The sequence below is a fragment of the Lynx canadensis genome, chromosome X, assembly GCF_007474595.2.
Source record: "Lynx canadensis isolate LIC74 chromosome X, mLynCan4.pri.v2, whole genome shotgun sequence".
Lineage (NCBI taxonomy): Eukaryota > Metazoa > Chordata > Mammalia > Carnivora > Felidae > Lynx > Lynx canadensis.
Genome location: NC_044321.2, coordinates 3,340,536 through 3,357,596, shown reverse-complemented (window position 1 = coordinate 3,357,596; position 17,061 = coordinate 3,340,536). Strand labels below are relative to the sequence as shown.

Here is a 17,061-nt window from a genome sequence, read left to right as displayed (position 1 = left end):
AACTCTGATATTACCCTAACCTGAGAGCACAAAATCCACATTCTCAGCTTCTAGCGCTTACTGTGTGGTCATGTCCCCGAACCAAAACTCTGTAACCATTAAACACGGACTCCCCACTCTGAGGCCCAGTCCCTCATGACAACTGTCAAACTTTCTGTCTCTCAATTTGACTATTCTACGTTCCTCATATAAGTGGAATCATAGAATATTTGTCATTTTGTGTCTGGCATTTTTCACTTACCACAATGTCTTCAAGGTTCATCCATGCTGTGACATATGCCACAATTTCCATTTTAAGGCTCAGTGATACTCCATTGTATGTACACACCACATTTTCTTTGTCCGTTAGTTGAGATGGCTTTATTTTTATTAGAGAGGAGGAAAATAAAATATACATTGCTTTTTGTGCTTGCACTGTTGATAAGGAAGAGAAGCCGTGTACTGATTTTTTATCAATATATATACTTTCCTACCATTTCTGCATTAGCTCTTTTTTAATTAATTTATTATTTAATTTACATCCAAGTCACTTAGCATATGGTGCAACAATGATTTCAGCAGTAGATCCCTTAATGCCCATTATCCATTTTGCCCATCCCCCCTCCCACAGCCCCTCCAGTAACCCTGTGTTTGTTCTCTGTATTTAACAGTCTCTGCTTCTGTTTTGTCCCCTCCTTGTTTTTATATTATTTTGCTTCCTTTCCATTATGTTCATGTGTTTTGTATCTTAATGTCCTCATATGAGTGAAGTCATATGATATTGTCTTTCTCTGTCTAAATTCGCGTAGCATAATACCCTCCAGTTCCATCCACGTAGTTGCAAATGGCAAGATTTCATTCATTTAGATTGCCGAGTAATACTCCATTGTGTGTGTATGTGTGTATATATATATATATATATATATACATTTTCTTTCATCCATTTTCTTTATCCATTCATCCATCGATGGCCATTTGGGCTCTTTCCACACGTTGGCTATTGTGGATAGTGCTGCTATAAACATGGGGGTGCCTGTGTCCCTTTGAAACAGCACAACTGTATCCCGTGGATAAATGCCTAGTAGTGCAGTTGCTGGGTCGTAGGGTGATTCTATTTTTAGTTTTTTGAGGAGCCTCCACACTGTTTTCCAGAGTGGCTGCACCAGCTTGCATTCCCACCAACAACGCAAAACAGATCCTCTTTCTTCGCATCCTCGCCAACATGTGTTGTTGCCTGATTTGTTAATGTTAGCCATTCTGACAGGTGTGAGGTGGTATCTCATTGTGATTTTGATTTGTATTTCCCTGATGATGAGTGGTGTTGAGCATTTTTTCATGTGCCTGTTTGCCATCTGGATGTCTTCTGTGGAGAAGTGTCTATTCATGTCTTTTGCCCATTTCTTGACTGGAGTGTTTGTTTTTTGGGTGTTGAGTTTGGCAAGTTCTTTATAGATTTTGGATACTAACCCTTTATCTGATACGTCACTTGCAAATATTTTCTCCCATTCTGTCGGTTGCCTTTTAGTTTTGCTGATTGTTTCCTTCGCTGTGCAGAAGCTTTTTATTTTGATGAGATCCCAGTAGTTCATTTTTACTTTTGTTTCCCTTGCCTCTGGAGACGTGTTGAGTAAAAAGCTGCTGCGGGCAAGATCAAAGAGGTTTTTGCCTGCTTTCCCCTCGAGGATTTTGATGGCTTCCTGTCTTCCGTTTAGGTCTTTCATCCATTTTGAGTTTATTTTTGTGTATGGGGTAAGAAAGTGGTCCAGGTTCATTCTTCTGCATGTCGGTGTCCAGTGTTCCCAGCACCACTTGCTGAAGAGACTATCTTTATTCCATTGGATATTCTTTCCTGCTTTGTCAAAGATTAGCTGGCCATACATTTGTGGGTCCATTTCTGGGTTCTCTATTCTGTTGCATTGATCTGAGTGTCTGTTCTTGTGCCAGTACCATACTGTCTTGATGATTACAGCTTTGTAGTATAGCTTGAAGTCTGGGATAGTGATGCCTCCTGCTTTGGTTTTCTTTTTCAAGATTGCTTTGACTATTTGGGGTCTTTTCTGGTTCCATACAAATTTTAGGATTGTTTGTTCTAGCTCTGTGAAGAATGCTGGTGTTATTTTGATAGGGATTGCTCAAGGAGCTTCCTAAAGACTGTGTTTTTCCTTATAGAGAAGGAGTAGGATTTTCCAAAATCTCTGTAACCTGAGACTGCATATTCTGGAGAAGGCCCTTGGAAAACAAGGATACTGAGAAAATGATAATAGTTTTAGGCGTGGTCAAGATACAATGGCTATGTTAAAAAAAAAAAAAAAGAGTCCTGGGGCGCCTGGGCGGCTCAGTTGGTTAAGCGTCCTACTTCAGCCCAAGTCATGATCTCACGGTGCGTGAGTTCGAGCTCCGCATTGGGCCCTGTGCTGACAGCTCGGCACCTAGGACCTGCTTCAGATTCTGTGTCTCCCACTCTCTCTGCCCCTCCCCTGCTCACGTTCTCTCTCTGTCTCAAAAATAATGTTTAATGTTTATTTATTTTTCTTAGTATCCTCATTTTCCAAGTCATAAAAGTAAAAAAAAATGATTTTTTAATATTTTGCTAACTCACACAAGGGCTATGCCTGACACCAGGTTGGTTTGTGTTTTGAATTTCTTTTCATCGATCTGCCTCCCGCCCTTTACTCTTCATTGCAAAGTCTCGTTGAAGAAACTGCTATTTCTATGTATCCTATGGGAAAGTAGGTTATGGCATCAGCAAAATGTAGTACTCAAGTTATTTTTAAAGGAACATGGGCGTTCTCCGGAATACGCAGTCTCAGGTTACAGGCTCCTTATGGGGTAAGCTTGAGTGGCCTGAGAAAGTGTCCCCAGCCCCCAAAGAGGAGGCTGCATGAATACAGCTAGGTGTGTGTGTTGGGGGGGGTGGGTAGGGGGCTCTGTGGGTTTCCTACACCTCCTGTTTTCCGGTTCCCAACAAACTCAGAGTGTGGACGAGAGTCTGTGAGAAAGAGAGTTCCAGGGTAGCCTTTGCTTCATCATTCAACACACACACAAACACACACGTGCAATTTTTCCCTTGCCGACTCACACTCAACCAGACGAAAAAGGAGCGATGTCACGGACACATCTGTAGCCGGCCGTTCTTACGGGTTTATTTTATCCCTTTTCCCCCACCACCTTTATTGAGACATGATTCGCTGTGTAAGTGTAAGGGGTACCTGTTGATTTGAAATACTTTTAAGTTGCAGCATGATTACCACCATAGAGTAAGCTAAGTCTCCATCTGGTCACCTAGTTACCGTTTCTTTTTTGGTGGACAGATATTTAAGATTTAGTCTCAAGAGTTTTCAAGTATAGAATGCATTATTGTTCCCTATGCATACAATATTGTGTATTAGATTTGCATAAACATTCACCTCCTAAGTGGATATTTAGCCTCTGCTACCAGCATTCCCCCCCCCATTTCCTCCCTCCCGACCCCCCCTTCCTCCCCTTCACCCCTGGGAACCACACTCTACTCTCCCCTCCTAACGTTATCTCATCCTTCACTGTAATAGTAACATAGGGCCTTTGCAGAAATGGCTGCGTGTTTGAAAGCAGTGACGCATATTACATGTGTAACTTGTAAAGCGAAATGAAAGGAATGACTCACCCACCTTTCAGAAGGATGGTTGTGCTGGAAGGAGCCGGGTGTGCCCCACGCACTGGTGTGTACGTGTGTGTGCATGTGTGTGTGCGCTGAACAAATGCAAACTTCTGTAACGTACGTGATAGTAAGTAGAAGATCATTCCGGTTGATTAGAAAAAGGATGCGTTGAAGTGACAAGACTTGTATGATACTTAAAACACGACTCGATGAACTCCTATGTTGCGGGAATACATCTCTCTTACAAAGATTTATTGCCCTTGGCACCATTGATACTGGGGCTGGATAATTCTTTGTTGCACATGACTTCCCTGAGCATGGTTGATGTTTCCCTGTATCCCTGACCTCCAGCGTCTAGATGTATATCTCTTCCCAGCTGTGACCATCAAAAATGTCTCCAGACGTTGCCAGATGTCCCCTGGGGGTTAAAATCCCTCCCATTTAAGAACCTGTATCACAAAATGAGGTGTGCCCATGCCAGATTTTACACAGGGGATTTCATTCTCTTTGGGGTTTTGGTGGCCTTTTAGGTGTGCTGGGCGTGACCAGAAAAACGGGGACAAACAGGACAATGAGAGGCCATATCCATGTGTTCCTTGAAGCTTTTTCGTAACAAGAATAGACTGTATGAGTTGTATCCGTGGTAATGAGAATTAGGTTGATGTTTGGGGACAGCCATGATAAAGCACTTTATCGAAAAGGAAGATAGAACTGATGTCTGTAAGTGAGAGTTTTGGAGAAAATAAAAAGAATAAAGAAAATCCTTGATAGGCATCGTTGAGAACAGAGGACAGAACAAAATGCAGCTAGCTTATCTAACCCTGGGCAGAGCCATCTTGCAAATGGAAACGCTTTAGATGGGAAGACGGTATACTGTGCCGTGGATTCACACGAACGGGCGAGTGCCCTCACTCGTTTGCAACTCACATCCGTGGAAAACACACACACACAAATGTGCTGCGCAGAAAATTAAATCGAAGACCCATGGAAGATGGTGTTGTGTTTTCTGAGCCGTTACATTGATTGGTTAAAATTAGATTCTCCGACAAAATAAGAAGTTTTAATAACGTGTGAGTGAATACGAGATGAATTTGTGTGGAAAAATGTGTGTTGAAGAGAGGTCGTTATCAGCCTCAGAGATTCACAATTCGTGTCACCAACCCGGGAGATTGCAGACGTAAGATTTGTCATAAGTGTCTTCATCATGGGTTATCTTGTGTGATCGTTTTAAATTTCTATAAGACATAGCCGCCTTTTACATTCTCATGATAAAAAGATTCGGTAAAGCCAGTTGCTTTTATTCGGATAGTAATAAAACAGCAGTGTGTTGCTACATTTCATTTCAAGTCCACATACGTAGTTTCTAAAAGTCTGAATGATGCACAGCTGGTTCTTAACAGTTCAATTCTGTAACGTTGGGATGTGGGGGTACGCGCCGGTCTTTTTTGGTACATATTTCAGCATTTACGTTTGCTACAATAAGTATTTCATTGCCTTCATTGCATAGTTCATAAATGTCTACATTTTTCCTTGTCTCCATGTTTAAAACTTGGGTTATATTTTTGAAAGGCTGATGCCACGCGTAAACTATTCAAACTAACCAATGGCGCAGTTTTACAGTAAGTTGTTGGTTCCACGAGGAAAGAAGCAAATAAACGAGGCTCCGAGAAAATACAAGAGAAAAGGGAAAGTCCATTTACTATGCAGAATTTGATGTCTGGAGACAAATTACTCCCACCTACAATTTGGTTCCAGTGTGGGGTGTGTGTGTGTGTGTGTGTGTGTGTGTGTGTGTCTGAGAGAGAGAGAGCAGTTTTCTCCTTCTGTTTGCTCCATATTTAACACTAGAAATTCAAGGAAAAACACCCTGAATCCAACCGTATCATTTTACAAATAAACCAAACGTTGTGGATTGAATTGTGTCTCCCAAAATGATACAGTGAGGTCCTTAACACGCAGCACCTCCCTAGGTGACCTTATTTGGAACAAAGTTCTTTGCAGATGTAGTTAAGAGGAGATCAGTCACGGGGCCCCTGGGTGGCTCAGTCGGTTAAGTGTCCAACTCTGGCTCAGGTCAGTGGAGTACGTATTTTACAAGGCGTGCCCATCAAACATTCCCAAAAGAGGATGGAAACACAGACCTTAGGAATTTGGAATCTTACGTTGCACTAGAATCCCACGGTTCATGGGTTTGATCCCCACATTGGGCTCTGTGCTGACAGCTCAGAGCCTGGAGCCTGCTTCGGATTCTGTGTCTCCCTCTCTCTCTGCCCCTCCCCCATTCGCACTCCGTGTCTCTCTCTCTCTCTCTCTCTGTCTCTCAAAAATGAATAAACGTTTAAAGAAATTTTTTTTAAATAGGAGATCAGTGACATCCTGATCATACTGGTCTTGATCCGGTATGACACCTGTCCATCTCAGAGGGGAACACACTGTGTGCACACACAGGCACACAGTGAGAAGACAAAGTGAAGATTCAGACAGACCCACGGGGAGCACACAGCCATGGGACGGTGGGGGGCAGAGATTGGAGCAAGGCATCCGCAAGCCAAGGGAAGCCCAACTGTGGCCAGCAGCCACCTGAACTTGGAAGAGGCAGGATCCTCTTCCTTTGGATCCTTCAGAGCAGCCTGGTCCTGCTAACCCCTTGATTCTGGAATTTTGGCCTCCAGAACCTTGATGAGAGAATAAATTAAACCAGTAGACTTGTCGTACTTTGTCACTGCAGTGCTAGGAATCCCGCCAAGATTCGGGGCTGTCCCACCCTACGGGAAACAGCCATCTGGGGTCGAGCCTGATGAAGGGCAGACCCCTGGCCCAGTCTCTCCCTGCTTCTCTGACACATTCTGGCAGTGGTGGGGAGGACACTTGTCCTCCACGGTCACCTCTGTGTCATAAGCTTTTTAGAGATGGCACCACATCCTATCACAGCCCCCACGCATTCTGGGAAGGGGTGACGGTCCCCTACTTAATTACAGCCCTTTGGAGGCAAGCAGTGGGCCTTCATACTCCTCAACTGTAAAATGAGTGGGTTGGACCAATCCCCAGGTCCTTTCCAACTAATTCTGCCTGATTCCAGAGCCGTGATCATTGTAATTAAGACTCTTGACTTGAATACTGCTCATTTTAAACCGTGATTAGTGATACACACGCTCCGTGTATTTTCCAAATAAACTTCATTGTGACCTGGTTAAATGGCAGATACAAGTGGGGCAAGGGGGTGGGCAAGTAGAAATTGTGAAATTTGGAGCAAACCCAGAGGTATTGACACACCGAACAATGTCTAGATGATCAAAAATCTGGCTAGATCATAAAAAGCACAGTGCAGCACTTAGGGTAGAAAGTCTAAATGGCACCAAAATGAAACTTGGGACGTGGGTATGATTTGTCACATTCTGTCTCTGCCTCTGTCTTGCCACTGTGTCCGACTGCTAGGACATATCGACTCCAACATGGGTTTTCTCCAGCATCTTTTCAACTTCTGATCATGGCATATAAACACTTGGGCCAAAGAGCAGCCTTGTGTGTTTTCCGTGCTTCTATGGAGGACGTGACCCCCAGTCTAGTTCATGCCTTTTTTTTTCCTTGGGGAAAGTGTTCTCTACATTTACGAAGCAGAATGGGGAGTTCTTTAATCTCTCAATTGGTGTGATTGTCAGAACCTTTTGAACCGTTACCATATGTTTCATTCAGCGAGGAATGACGACGCATTGGACTTGCCTTGGGGAAGGAACACCCGGCAGCTTGCTCACGGACTGTGTGGTCTGGCGGCGGCTAGAGACACGCATGTCAGGCGATGATGAAGTGTATGCAGCATCACCCCTTTAATAAGAAGTGGCTCAGTCGATGCTTATGGGGCTAGGAGGACATGACACGGGGGTTCCTGATAGGGGATGCTCCCTTAGGGTTGGCTTCATGAGAGGTCTTCCAAAGGAAATGCGACCTCCCAGTTGAGAGCGGGTTGAAACAACCTGAGGAAATAGTAGGGGAGAGACCGATTTTGGAGCCTGACGTGTGCTCTAAACCCTGGGCTGTGAAGGAGGGACAGTGTTTCCCAAACCTCTGTACCAGCATCCCCTGCAAGGCAGTGTCCCACCCAGGAGAGGTTCTGAGCCAGTAGATCCAAGATGGAACCCACATGAACTTGTTGCTCCTCCTCTAGGGGGTGACACCCTGAAAACCACACCATTCGAGTCTTTTTCAGGTTCTTTGGTCACAAACAGCCTGTTTAGTTTTTGACTCTCCCGTCCTGTTTTGGTTTCTTCTGTGTGGAAGGTGGCATGAATACGTCTGGGTCTGGTGCTTTGCTTCTGATAGTGAATCTCGCTGCACTGATTTCCACGTTGCCTTTGTGTTCGGGCTCCTGGTGAGTTCAATCTCATGTGTATTTATTGGGCATTTACCATGTGCTATGGACTGTGCAGGATGTAAAGATTAATAATAACCACCATAAAAACTCATTGTTATTCCCCTACGCTTCCAAATGCTTGGCTCATACTTGAAAACACTTGAAGGCAGCCAGTGGTTTCTCATTTGAGGGATGCAAGGGCACATTCTCTCTCAAACGAAGGTCTTGTAACTCCAGGCTGGGTGCAGCTATTTTCCCTTCAGAGACTGAGAAACCAGGAACGGAGCTTCATTCGTTCATTCATTCACTCATCCATCCATCCATCCATCCATCCATCCATCCATCCATCCATTCGATAACCATGAATGCACAACAGTCAACAGGCTAGATAATGCAAGACATAGAAACATAGATAGGATTCAATTCCTGATCCTGGTGAGATCACCATCCCAGTGGAGAAGACAACATGATCAGTGGAGTACGTATTCTACAAGGCATGCCCATTAAACATCCCCAAAAGAGGATGAAAACCCAGACCTTAGGAATTTGGAATCTTACATTCCACTAGAATCTTACTTGGCATGTGTACCACTTGGGACAGGTTGTTATTTGTCTACATTACCTTAAACACAGCTGAAAACTGCAACTGTTTATTACTGCCTAGATTTTCTGGAAGTCAGGCGTTCAGGAGCCACACAGCTCGGTGGTTCTGGCTCACGGTCTTGGCATGCTGCGCTGCATTTGGAGGCTGGGCTGGAAGTTTCACGAAGGCATTGGAGAATCTCATTTGTGTGTTTGTCAGCAGGTGGCTTTGTTCTTTGCCACACAGGCCACTCCCTAGGGCTAGTCACACAAACTTGGCGGCTGGCTTTCTCGAGTTGGAGAGGAGCAAGAGCCCATGAGAGGGAGGGACCCTAAGATGAAAGCCATTGTCTTTTCTACCTTGATCTTGGAGGTGGCTCATTATCAGATCTGCATGCACACCGCTGAAACCTGGCACCACGTGGATGGGGACAGCGAGACGGCATTCGGACAGGGAGGCAGGGACCATTGATGGCTATCTTGGAAGCTAGACTGTCCAAGAAACTTTTACCAAAGAGGTTGCTTATGATCTGTGTCTCAGGATCGCTGGGGTTTTGTCTGAAGAGTAGAAGAGAGAGAGAGTAAATGTGTGTGCCAGAGTGTTGGATAAAGGCACTTCTCAAATGATAACATGCATGTGACATCGTGTGCCAGTTCACAGATGCACTTGAATGAGTGGGTTGAGTGTCATTTCCAGTGCAAGGGGTTGTATCGGACGACTGCGTTGAAATCACGGGCGCCTGGGTGGCTCCGTCGGTTAAGCATCCGAATTCGGCTCAGATCATGATCTCATGGTCCATGAGTTCGAGCCCCGCGTCAGACTCTGTGCCGATGGCTCAGAGCCTGGAGCCTGCTTCGGATTCTGTGTCTCCCTCTCTCTCTGCGCCTCCTCCGCTCACCCTCTCTCTCTCTTTGTATCAAAAATGAATAAACATTAAAAATTAAAAAAAAAAGAAATTGAAATGAGAGCACTCCAGGTGGTGGAACTCAATGGGAAAGCTGATCGATGTTATTCTGTCAGCTGTTGGAGGAGCTCTGCTATTGTTTTTGCCGAAGTGAATCATTTACGGAATGTCAGTTTTAAGGGGGCAGATATGATGCGGGCAGGTAGCGGCCGAGATGGAGGTTGAGGGAATGAGGCTAGTAGAGGAAATGGAGATCCGGGGGGGGGGGGGGGGTTGACACTGGGAAAATGAAACCATGGCGTGGGATGGCTACCTACTGCAGAGACAACAAAGCCACGGAGTAGCTATGAGACGCTGGGGTTGTGTTTCAGGTCCTTTAATTCAGGGGAAGGGAGAGGCTTCCTGAACTTGGGACAGGTCAGTCTTGCCAGAAAGTGCACAGATCTGTGAGACTGGCAGAGAACAGGCTCTTGGATGGTGCTTATAAGGTAATGGATGGACTTTAAAGATGGACTTTTCCCGCCTCCACAGTGTCTGGAACGTAGTGTTTTTCTTTCTGAAAACCGGTCCGCCATATGCACCATCAAGACCTTCTCCGCCATTCTCGTCTTTCCATAGTACCTACTTGATGTCCTGACACATCGTACCTTGAGAAGAAGAGCTCTTCCTAAGACCCATGGCTCTGTTTCCTCTCGCGTCTCTTCTGCCATCTTTTCTGACCGCGCACCTGGACTCCGTGGCTTTGCCCAGGTGGCCACCGCGGGGGTGAGTCTTCAACAGAGCCAGCGTCCTCCCGGGACTTTCTCCGTAGACTCTGACGTGTTCATTGTCCCAGTTTCTCAACGCTGTCCCCTTGGCTCCCCTCTACTGCCTTCCTGTGCCTTTAGCGAACTTTGCGGTATCTTCTCTGCATTTTCTGCATTTTTCTCATCCTGCTTCTTCAGCTACTACTGTTGCTCCAGACTGTCCCACATACCTTTGCATCTGTTCGTGATTCAACCATAGTTTCCACCTGGGACACCCCTGGGTTTCTATTCTCTGCTCTGGCGTCACTCTCAAGCTCCATCCCGCTCCCACGGTCGTCTCTTTTGAGGACGACTTTGCGCATACTGCCAAAAGCCGAGTTCGGTGTGTCCAAATTCAGCCCGTCGTCTTTCTTGCCAAGCTTGCTCTGTTCCCTGCCTTTTTGTTTTCCCGGACTCAGTCCCTCATCCTGCACTTTGCATCCCGTCTCTCTGGTCTGCCCGGTGTAATATGCTTTCCGGGTCTCCTTACCTCCATGTTCTCTCTTTAGTTTCGCTGTTTTACTAATGTCCTATGGCTGTTCACACTCTCCCATCTATTTTGTCTTCCTGCTCCACCTCCCTAAATAATAGGTTGCATCAGAGGACTGTCCAGTCCGGAAACTGTGCTCAAGCCCACGTTTTTGTCCATTCCCTGTCCCGGCCATGTTACTTCGTGGCCTCTCCTCCCTGGTATGTAATGTTCCATCCAGGCTGATAATCGCAGGGATTCACTGCACCTGTTCCTTGCTTTCTTGCTGTCATTCTCACGTTCTCCTTCAACCTGGGGTACTTGTGTATTCCCCTCTACCACACCGGTTGGGAAAACCACTCCTGTGTTTCCCCTTTACGCACACACTCAATACTTCCTGTCTCCAGGTATGTGGTTCCCCCGCCCCCCAGCACTGAGCCATTGTCTGTGACACCTGCAGGATGTGTCCTACAATTCAGTTCAATTTGACCCAAACTGGAGTCAGCACAGACCCCACAGGTTAAGGGCTCAGTCCCATAAGACTTGTCTCCACTGCAGATGTCAATTGTAAGCAATAGGTCCCTAGGTTACCCACAACTTTCTTCCAACTTGGCTACGGATCAGAGGTTCCCAAAATCCCCTCCTTGGATTGTATCATTTACTAGAACAGCTCACAGAATTTGGAGAAACATTTCTTTAATGTCTTCCAGTTTATTTTATAATAAAGGAGATGTAAAGGATACAGAGGAACAGCCAGATGAAGAGATAACATAGGATGAGGTCTGTGAGGGTCCTGAAGCAGGAGCTGTGTCCTCATGGAGTTGGGGTGCACCACACTCCCAGCCGTGGATGGACACACCCACCCAGAAGCTCCCTGAACTGTGTACTTTTCAGATTTTATGGAGGCTTCTTCATGTACGTATGACCAATCTTTAACTCAGCCTCCAGCCCCTTCCTCTTCCCAGAGCACGGAGGGGGGCTGAACATTCCAAGCTTCCAACCATGACTTGGTTTTCCTGCCGACCAGCTCTCATTTAGAAGCTATGTTGGAGCCCACCAAGTGTTGCCTCATTGGAACAAAAGACACTCCTACTGCCTAAGAAGTTCCAAGCTAATTAGGAGCTCGGTATGAGGAGTCAGAGTCGTAGATCAAATGTTACAACAAGGATGCTCTTAGTGATCTAGGAATCGCAGGGGTTTTAGGAGTTCTGTGCCAGGAGCCAGAGGCAGAGCCCAATGCGTTTTTTTTACCTAGTATGTCACGCATATCCATACTTTATCCATCACACGAGGCTAGGATTCTCTCTGCTCGCTTTCTTCTCTGAGTTTGGCGTGCATTACACACACTCGTTTCTGGTACTCAATTTCTCCCAGAGGAGCCAGGTCACCTAATGCTTCCTGGCTGTGTGGGGCTGACTTGTTCACGTTCCGGTTTTCTCACCTGTAAGAGAGTAATGTGGAGAGCGCCTGCATCTAGAGGTGTCTGCGAGATGAAGAAGTTACTGAAGCACGTGACGTACCTTGAAATACAGGTGCATCCTAAGGCAGGCTCTTCGTATCACTTATGATTGACCTTTCGTTCCTCCTTCTGCGTCTAGAATGTCTTACAAAGGATGGCTTCGTGTTACTTAGAATAAACCCCAAATTCCTTTTACTGACCTATTTGGCTTTACGCAGTGAGCCTCCTGCCCACCTCCCCAGCTCCATGGCATAGCCTTCTCTGATTACCACCCTGCTGGTATACCAGTTGGCTCTTGATTCTGTGATCCAACTAAGTGCGGACCAAATTAGGACATTGCCTCTACGCTTCCCCTGCCTGGAACACCCTTCCCTCTTCCCACTTAAAGTGGGTCACATGCTCTAGTGTCTTCATATTTAGCCCATGCTTCCTTCCTTCTTGGTGCTTCCTCAAATTGGAAGGCATTTTTATTTTTTGCCCACTAAGGTGTGTTTTAAAGTGTTCCTGTCTTCCCTTAAACGTGTGTCTTTTGGTGAGTCCCACTCAGATGACACCCTCATTGGGTGTTTGTTGAAGAAATGAGTAGACACTCTGTGGACATGCACTGAGTGGATGACAAAAGTCAAAGATTGCACTTCGAAGACAAGCGTTAACAAGCCAGCCATCATGGGTTCTTAGACAGCATGGAGTCAAACCAGAGACAGTATGAGAGAACATTATTTTTTTCCATAAAAAACATTTTTTTAAAATGTTTATTTATTTTTGAGTGAGATAGAGAGAGGGAGACAGATCGCAAGTGGGGGAGGGGCAGAGAGAGAGGGAGACACAGAATCCGAAGCAGGCTCCAGGCTCTGAGCCATCAGCACAGAGCCCGACGCGGGGCTGGAACCCATGAACTGTGAGATCATGACCTGAGCTCAAATCGGATACTTAACTGACTGAGCTACCCAGGCACCCTGAACGTGTTTTTTTTTTTTTTTAGAGTTTATTTTAATTTGTTTTGAGAGACAGAGATAAAGAGCGAGCAGGGGAGGGGCAGAGAGAGAGGGAGAGAGAGGATCCCAAGCAGGCTCTGTGGTGTCAGCATAGAGTCCGATGTGGGGCTTGAACCCATGAACTGTGAGATCATGACCTGGGTCCAAATAAAGAATTGGGGGGCGCCTGGGTGGCGCAGTCGGTTAAGCGCCCGACTTCAGCCAGGTCACGATCTCGCGGTCCGTGAGTTCGAGCCCCGCGTCAGGCTCTGGGCTGATGGCTCAGAGCCTGGAGCCTGTTTCGATTCTGTGTCTCCCTCTCTCTCTGCTCCTCCCCCGTTCATGCTCTGTCTCTCTCTGTCCCAAAAATAAATAAAAAAAAAAAAAAAAAATTAAAAAAAAAAAAAACAAATAAAGAATTGGACACTAAGGCGACTGAGCCCCCCATGTGCCCCAAGAACATCTTTGATCATTTAACCTATTTGTTGTAGATGGAAGTTAGTCTCCCACTGAAGGGGAAAACGGTTCTACCTCGATTATTGAGCTTGTAAATTAGCATGATTTACTGAAAATGTGTGGTTTATGCCACACACTTCTGTGATTTATTTCTAGATGTCTTTTTATCTCAAAAAAAATTTTTTTTTGCCAGTATGCATGTCCTTCGACTTTTCGGAATTGTTTCTCTGTATTTTTTTAAAGACAGTGTCAGAGAAAGGCTTCAGGTTTCCCATTCCAGTCCATGCCTGGAAAATTAAGAGCAATAAATTTTCGGAATCTACAGGATTCTGGAGCTTAATCATTTAATGTCTTACAGGAAAGCTATAAATCCACCAGGCTCAGAAGTCTCTTCTGCTTACAGGATAGAGGAGTCGAGGACTTTTTTAATTTTGTTGTAAAGGTTTGGGTCCAAATTAGCAATGTGGGCAAGAAATGAATTCCTTGAGAGTTCATTGGAATTGTGGGTTGACTCAGCAAAAGTCGAATTGGGTAAAATTGATTATATGTATTTTAAGTTATTTTTTAAATTCTGAAGAGAAATTTTCCTCTTCGTTGTTTTTTACTCGGCTTTCAGAACGCTAAAAATTAAACAATCTGAACATTGTATAAAACCGGGAGCAAATCCAAAGCAGAAACAGATGTTTTATTAAATATGCATCGTTACAAAACTGGATATAATTTGGAAGATTGTTCTGTTTGAGGGATGGGAGGTAAAATTTGGGGGAGATAAATGAGGTCACTTACATTAATTTGAACATTTAGGTACACATCTAGAAATATCCAGGATGACCCCCTGATACCTAAACAGACGTTTTCTTCTTATGTGAGCTTCCCTTTTTTTTGCATAGCTACCCAAGAAATGAAAACCCCTCATTGTTCTTTCAGAAATTCAGCAGGTCACGGCAACTCAAAACAAAATTACTTAATTTTGGATGAATAAGCGTAGGATTGAAAAAAAAATTTAGGGGCGCCTGGATGGCTCAGTCAGTGGAGCACCTTCTTCCTCCTCCTTCCCATGGGCTGGACTCTGACAAATATGGCCGTTGTCGCCCTCCTCTCTCAAGGTCCTCTACTGTGCCAGCTCCTAAGATTTTCTTACAGCTGTCATCTCCGCTGAACCTGCCAATATCTATTCCTTAATTGCCGGTCCGTGAGGTCGTGCAGTTATTTATGAGTCCTTGCTCTGAGGATGCCCCCTCCTTCATGAGAAGTCAGGCTCATTGAGGATAGGGGCTGTCCCGTGCGTCTTTGGAATTCCTTTTCTGACTTCCTGTCTCATTCGTGGTTTGCACTCAAAAAACACTTGTGGAATGAAACGACAGGATCTCTAGACAATATTTATTGCAAGTTATTTAGGTACGAGGGAGTAAAATGCCATCAGTACCCTCTTGGAATGTCAAACGTATATGAATGCCAACTTTTATGAAGATGTTTATATCTTTCTATCTTATTTTCTAGGTATTTTTTTGACCTACTACGCGGGGTGAATTGGAATGGCTTTGAAGATATTCATGAACCCCCAAATCTTCAGTTGTAAAGATGAAAGTACATGGAGAGGCCTCCTTGAAACATTATCCTAGTGTGGAATGAATCCTTCTTCTGTCCGGACCTGATATTCCTCAGAAGGTCTGTATGCTTTGACTGATGTACTCTCTGTATGCTAAGATCCTATTAACATGATACAATAATTTTATGAATAGGAAACGATACATTTACATAGTACAAATTATATTAAATTATTTACATATTATAAATTATGTTGAATTGCATATTATATATATATGTGTTAACAAACTATAATATTGCTAATATATTAACAACTCATAAATATTGCTTTAGTTAGTGCCTCCTGTGTGCTCTTGGTTGGGGTAGATTCTTGTGATTCATCGCTTACATACAACACCCAGTGTTCATCCCAACAGGTGCCGTCCTCAATCTTCCCCTTTCCTCCGCAACCCCCATCAGCCCTCAGTTTGTTCTCTGTATTTCAGAATCTCTTATGGTTTGCCTTCTTCTCTGCTTGAAACTGTTTTTCCCCTCCCTCCCCTCTTCTGTTAAGTTTCTCAAGTTCCACATGAGTGAAAACATATGATATCTGTCTTTCTCTGACTGACTTATCTCACTTAGCATAATCCCCTCCAGTTCCACCTACGTTGCTGCAAATGAGTGCCTCCTCTTTTTAATCTACCTTGACTATTTGGAAACTGTCATCACAGGCCATATATTATTGTAATTAAAAGTTTCTTCTCTAGGGGCACCCGGCTGGCTCAGTTGGAAGAATATGCGGTTCTTGGTCTTGGGGTCATGGGTTCACACCCCATGTTGGGTGTAGAGATTACTAAAAAAAAACTTAAAACAAAAGATTCCATTTTTTTTTTAAATTTTTTTTTCAACGTTTATTTATTTTGGGGACAGAGAGAGACAGAGCATGAACGGGGGAGGGGCAGAGAGAGAGGGAGACACAGAATCGGAAACAGGCTCCAGGCTCTGAGCCATCAGCCCAGAGCCTGACGCGGGGCTCGAACTCACGCACCGCGAGATCTTGACCTGGCTGAAGTCGGACGCTTAACCGACTGCGCCACCCAGGCGCCCCAAAAGATTCCATTTTTTAAAAATATTTATTTATTTTTGAGAGAGAGAGACAGAGTGCAAGTAGGGGAGGGGCAGAGAGAGAGGGAGACACAGAATCCAAAGCGGGCTCCAGGCTCTGAGCTGTCAGCACAGAGCCCCACATAGGGTTCAAACTCATAAACTGTGAGATCATGACCTGAGCTGAAGTCGGATGCCTAACTAACTGAGCCACCCAGGTACCCCAAGAGTGGGATGTTTAACCAACTGAGCCACCCAGGTGCCCCCAAAAGATTCTTTTCTATATCAATGAATACATATTAAGTACACTGTAAGTCTTTACAAATGATAAGTATATAGTAGGGTATACTTTTTGTGTCAAAACCTAGATTATAGGGGCGCTTGGGTGGCTCAGTTGGTGAAGCATCTGACTTCGGCTCAGGTCATGGTCTCACAGTTCGTGATTTCGAGCCCTGCCTCGGGCTCTGTGCTGACAGCTCGGAGCCTGGAGCCTGCTTCGGATTCTGTGTCTCCCTCTCTCATGTGTCTCCCTCCCATGCTCATGCTCTGTCTCTCTCTGTCAATAATAAATAAATAAATAATTATAAATAATAATATAATATATATAATATAATATAATATAATAATAATAAATAAATAATAAGTAAATGTTAAAAAATATTTTAATATTAAATAAGAAGTATTTTAATCTAGAGAATATATTCTTTAACCTTTGATATATGCTATAAGGCACATGACTATATGTTTTTTAAGTTTATTTTGAAAGAGAGAGATCCAGAGGGAATGTGAGTGGGGGAGGGGCAGAAGGAGAAGGAGAGAGAGAATCCCAAGCAGGC

General features: G+C 44.6%; 1 protein-coding gene across 1 annotated transcript in view; it reads left to right on the top strand.

The window, feature by feature from the left end:
- The window catches only part of NLGN4X (neuroligin 4 X-linked), a 314,198-nt gene that overhangs the window by 18,195 nt on the left and 278,942 nt on the right, over positions 1–17,061 (top strand). The window contains exon 2 of the mRNA XM_030306029.1: positions 15,095–15,262. The gene's annotated coding sequence lies outside the window, so the exon portion shown is untranslated. The remainder of the gene's footprint in view (positions 1–15,094; positions 15,263–17,061) is intronic.